The sequence below is a fragment of the Sciurus carolinensis genome, unplaced genomic scaffold (assembly GCF_902686445.1).
Source record: "Sciurus carolinensis unplaced genomic scaffold, mSciCar1.2, whole genome shotgun sequence".
Classification (NCBI taxonomy): Eukaryota; Metazoa; Chordata; class Mammalia; order Rodentia; family Sciuridae; genus Sciurus; species Sciurus carolinensis.
The window spans coordinates 489,134-495,299 of NW_025920180.1; the positions used below are offsets into that span (position 1 = coordinate 489,134).

General features: G+C 37.3%; 1 non-coding gene across 1 annotated transcript; it reads left to right on the forward strand.

Annotated features, from left to right (window-relative positions):
• The first annotated feature begins 313 nt into the window (after window positions 1-313).
• On the forward strand, window positions 314-387 carry Trnas-uga (transfer RNA serine (anticodon UGA)). The gene has a single exon. It is a non-coding gene; the product is annotated as a tRNA-Ser (tRNA).
• Window positions 388-6,166: the final 5,779 nt, after the last annotated feature.

Consider the following 6,166-nt stretch of genomic DNA (forward strand, 5'->3'; position numbering starts at 1 on the left):
TACCATCATAGAATGCTCAAGGTCATTCTTGAACTCGATGGAAAATCAGATTCAAATTCAATGTGTCTTACAGTGTATTTTCCTCAATGTTGTCTCAGTTCATATTTTAAAGATATAGGTCTGGTACTAAACCAGAATAAAGACAACACTAAAATGATATATTTAACTGTAAAACTACTCCATTGACATTTAGTTCTTTACAATGTTGGAATTCTCTATCATTATGCATTCCTCCCAATTGAATTCAACACATTTTGTAGAGTTTCTCATATGTACCTGGGACTTTATCAAGATGAGAAAGATAAAAATGGGATGAGAATGTGACTCAGTTGGTAGAGTATTTGCCTTGAAAGCACAAAACCCTGGGTTCAATCCCCAGCACTTCAAAAAAATATGAGGGTTTTCAAGATGGCAGACTAGAGGGCAGCTGCATTTCACATTGCTCCAGGATGCAAGATTCAAAAGAGGAGATAGTGAGAGACTTGGGACCAACTCAAAGCCACAGGGTGAGTCTCTCCCATTGGGGAGGCATCCCGAATGGGGCGGTAGCCCCGGAAAGCAGGGAACTTTGTGAAGTAGAGTTGCTCCGTGAGACGCCCCTCCCCCGGCTGGAGCGGTAAACACGGACAACTGGGATCATCATAGAGAAGGTGGCTCAGCACACCGCTTGGACTTGGAGCGACCACTGGGGCTCTGGGCAACTGCCTGAGGAGGAGTTGCATGGCGAGCTGTTTGGACTCAGAATGACCACTTCTGAACACCGGGGGACTGCCTGGAGGAGGAGCGTGGTGGGTCACTTGGTCTAAGGAGTGACTGCATCAGAGCCACAGGCAGTTGCCAGAGGAGGAGCTGCATGGTTAGCTGTTTGAACTCAGAGCAACCTCTTCTGAACACCCGGGGGGTTGCCCGGAGGAAGAGGAGGAGCGCGGCGGGTCGCTTAATCTAGCAGTGACTGCATCAGAGCCACAGGCAGTTGCAAGAGGAGGAACTGCGTGGTGAGCTGTTTGAACTCAGAACAACCGCTCCTGAACACAGGTGGCCTGCCTGGAGGAGGAGCGCGGTAGGTCACTTGGTCTTGGAGCAGAATCTGCAAGAACTATGGGATATCATGAAAAGGCCAAATTTGAGAATTATTGGGATTGAGGAAGGCTTAGAGAAACAAACCAAAGGAATGAACAATCTATTCAATGAAATAATATCAGAAAATTTTCCAAATCTGAAGAATGAAATGGAAAATCAAGTTCAAGAGGCTTATAGGACTCCAAATACACAAAATTACAACAGACCCATACCAAGGCACACTATAATGAAAATACCGAACATACAAAATAAAGACAGAATTTTAAAGGCTGTGAGAGAAAAGAACCAAATTACATGCAGGGGGAAACAAGTATATCAGCAGATTTTTCAATCCAGACCCTAAAAGCTAGAAGGGCCTGGAACAACATTTTTCAAACTCTGAAAAAAATGGATGCCAACCAAAATCTTACACCCAGCAAAACTTACCTTCAAATTTGACAATGAAATAAAATCATTCCATGATAAACAAAAGCTAAAAGAATTTACAAAAAGAAAGCTAGCATTCCAGAACATTCTCAGCAAAATATTCCATGAGGAAGAGATAAAAAACAAAGAAGCAAATCAGCAAAGGGAGGAATTATCCTAAAGGAACTGTCAAATAAAGGAGGAACCAAGTTGTGTCAAAAAATAAATAAATAAATAAATAAAATTTTAAATATGAACCAAATGACTGGGAATACATATCATATCTCAATAATAACCCTGAAAGTTAATCGCCTGAATTCATCAATCAAAAGACATAGACTGGCAGAGTGGATTAAAAAGAAAGATCCAACAATATGTTGCCTGCAAGAGACTCACCTCATAGAAAGAGATACCCATAGACTAAAGGTGAAAGGACGGGGAAAAACATACCATGCACATGGAATCAGCAAAAAAGCTCGAGTATCCATCCTCATTTCAGATAATGTGGACATCAAGCCAAAGATAGTCAGAAGGGATAAAGAAGGACATTTCATACTGCTTAAGGGAAGCATAAATCAGCAAGATATAACAATCATAAACATCTATGCCCCAAACAGTGGCTCATCCATGTATGTCAAACAATTCCTTCTCAATTTTAAAAACCTAATAGACCATAACACAATAATACTAGGTGATTTTAACACGCCTCTCTCACCACTGGACAGATCTTCCAAACAAAAATTGAACAAAGAAACCATAGAACTCAATAACACAATCAATAATTTGACTTAACAGACATTTATAGAATATACCATCCAACCAAGAGTGAATACACTTTCTTCTCAGCAGCACATGGATCCTTCTTTAAAATAGACCATATAGTATGCCACAAAGCTAATGTCAGCAAATACAAGAAGATGGAGACACTACCTTCTTTCTATCAGATCATAATGGATTCAAGTTAGAAATAAATGAAAGAGTAAGAAACAGAAACTACTCCAAAACCTGGAGAATAAACAGTATGCTATTATATGATGAATGTATAACAGAAGATATTAAAAAGGAAATTAAAAAATTCTTAGAGGTAAATGAGAACAAAGAAACATCATATCAAAATCTCTGGGACACTATGAAAGCAGTACTGAGAGGAAAATTTATTTCATGGAGCACATTTAATAAAGAAGTAAAACTCAACAAATAAACGACCTAACACTACAGCTCAAAGGCCTAGAAAAAGAAGAACAGACCAACACCAAAATTAGAAGACAGGAAATAGTTAAACTCAGAGCTAAAATCAACGAAATTGAAAAAAAGAAACAATACAAAAAACTGACAAAATAAACAGTTGGTTCTTTGAAAAAATAAACGAAATTGATAAACCTTTAGCCACACTAACAAAGAGAAGACGAGAGAAAACCCAAATCACTAAAATTCGGAATGAACAAGGAAATATCACAACAGACACGACTGAAATACAAAACATAATTAGAAGCTATTTTGAAAATCTACACTCCATCAAAATAGAAAATTTCAAAGACATCAACAGGTTTCTAGAGACATATGAATTGCCTAAACTGAATGAGGAGGACATACACAACTTAAATAGACCAATTTCAAGTAATGAAAGAGAAAAAGTCATCAAAAGCCTACCAACAAAGAAAAGTCCAGGACCAGATGGGTTCTCAGCCAAGTTCTACAAAACCTTTAAAGAAGAGCTCATTCCAATACTTCTCAAAGTATTCCATGAAATAGAAGAGTAGGGAACCCTCCCAAACTCATTCTATGAAGTCAATATTACCCTGATACCTAAACCAGACAGAAACACATTGAGGAAAGAAAATTTCAGACCAATATCCTTAATGAACTTCGACGCAAAAATTCTCAACAAAATTTTAGCAAATCACATACAAAAACATATTAAAAAGATAGTGCACCATGATCAAGTGGGTTTCATCCCAGGGATGCAAGGTTGGTTCAACATCAGGAAATCAATAAATGTCATTCACCATATCAATAGACTTAAAGTCAAGAATCACATGATTATTTCAATAGATGCAGAAAAAGCATTTGATAAAATACAGCATCCCTTCATGCTCAAAACACTAGAAAAAATAGGGATAGTGGGAACATTCCTTAATATTGTAAAAGCCATCTATGCTAAGCCCATGGCTAATATCATTCTAAATGGTGAAAAACTGAAAGCATTCCCCTTAAAAACTGGAACAAGGCAGGGATGTCCTCTTTCGCCGCTTCTTTTCAATATTGTCCTTGAAACTCTAGCCAGAGCAACTAGACAGACCAAAGAAATTAAAGGGATACGAATAGGAAAAGAAGAACTCAACTATCCCTATTTGCTGATGATATGATTGTATACTTAGAGAAACCAGGAAATTCCACTGGAAAATTTTTAGATCTCATTAGTGAATTCAGTAAAGTAGCGGGATATAAGATCAATGCACATAAATCTAAGGCATTTTTATACATAAGCGATGAATTTTCAGAAAGAGAAATTCGGAAAACTACCCCATTCACAATAGCATTGAAAAAAATAAAATACTTGGGAATCAATCTCACAAAAGAGGTGAAAGACCTCTACAATGAGAACTACAGAACACTAAAAAAGAAATTAAAGAAAACCTTAGAAGATGGAAAGATCTCCCATGTTCTTGGATAGGCAGAATTAATATTGTCAAAATGGCCATAGTACCAAAAGTTCTATACAGATTCAATGCAATTCCAATTAAAATCCCTTACAGAAATAGAGTGTATTTCAGGATGACTTCCTTATAGGGCTCATGGCCCTCTCAAGTGGGTACATGGTGACTCTCTTGTGCAGGCATAAGAAGCATTTCCAGCAACTTCATACCACCAGGCTCTGTCCCAGAGAATCCCCTGTACAGAGGGCCACCAGGACCATTCTGCTGCTCATGAGTTTCTTCATGCTCATGTACTGTTTGGACTGCATCTTTTCTTCCTTAAGACCTATGTGGAACAATGACCATGTTTGTCAATTTATCCAGATGATGGTGGCTAATGGCTATGCCACAACCAGTCCTTTGTTGCTAATCAGTACTGAAAAACAAATTATTAACTTCTTCAAATCCTTTTTTGGAAAGACAAAACATGTTTCACTAGAGTGATAGGTGATTTCTCTGAATGTACCAAAACACTGGCTTCTGAATAGTAAATCACAGCACAGATTATATGATTCCTGGGTTAAGTGAATATGGATATATGCATGTTTTGCTAAATCTGTTTACTTTGAGACAAGTAAAAAAAATATGTAATGGAAACAGCAATCATTTACTTTTTTGAAATCACATAAGGGACCAACCTGTCTACTTGGGGTCAGCAAGTGATTTTTATGAGGTAGGTCTCATGTTCATGTCCTTGATTATCCACTTATAAGACATTAAGCACTTTTTAAAAAGTGCTTCAGTGAGTTGTATTTTGTCCAACCAAATATATCAATATTTATTTCCCTGAATTACCACCTGATCCATCAAGTTGTAATTTTTTTATTTTTATGTATTCATTTTGGGGGGCACCAAGGACTGAAATCTGGGGACTCAGACTCTGAGCCACATTCCAAACCCTATTTTATATTTTGTTTAGAAACAGGGTCTCACTGAGTTACTTAGTGCCTCACTTTTGCTGAGGTTGGCTTTCAATTCACAATCCTCCTGTTTCAGTTACCCCAACCACTGGGGTTACAGGTATTCACCACCATGATTGTCCTTTGATTGATCTGTTTGAAAGAATTCAATGTAGAAACTCAAGTTATCACACATACACCAGTGCTCCTAGTAGAATTATTCATGATAGCCCAATGTGTAAACAACTCAATGTCCAAAAGCATCTTAATATACAAATAAAACATAGCCTGGCCATTCCATGGAATATTATTCAGCCTGGAACAGAGTAACAAATTGTTCAGCAAGTAATTTTTGAACTTTTATGACATTATTGCAAATGAATTGTCAGTCACAAAAGAACAAATTCTGCGGCTGAAATTAAAGTTCAGTAGTAGAGTGCTTGCCTGGCATGTGTGAGAGACTGTGTTGTAACCTAATTACCACATAAAAATTAATCAATTAAAGATATTGTGTCCATCTACAGCTAAAAATAATTTTTAAAAGAACCAATGCTATCATAGTTTAATATAAAAGGTAGAAATATAAGTAGAAATTTTATAGACAGAAAAACATAATGGCATTTACGAGGGGCTGAGGGAGGGAGTCAGTGAGGAATTCCTATTTGGTATATACACAGGGATAGTTTGGGAAGAAGAAAAAGTGCTGGAGATGGATGGTAATTGTTTTCACAATAGTATGGATATGCTGGCTGCCTCTAACCTGTACTATTATAAAGCATCAAAGTTGTGAATTTTCTGTCATGTGCATCTGACCATAATGAAAAGTGCCCAATGACCTTCATTATTTCACATGTAATACACCAGATACAGAAGGAAAAACATCACATGTTCTTATTTATTTGGAAAAGTATTAAATAAATCTAGTAGAAGAGAAAGGAATAGTGGTCATCAGAGAATGGAAAGAACAGGGAAAGGACAGATGGAAAAGAGATCAGTGAGGGGCACCAGGAGCAGAGTCAGGGAATCCCTTCTGGTACTTCTTTGGCACAGTAGGGTAACTATTGGTTAAAACAACCTAAAATATGT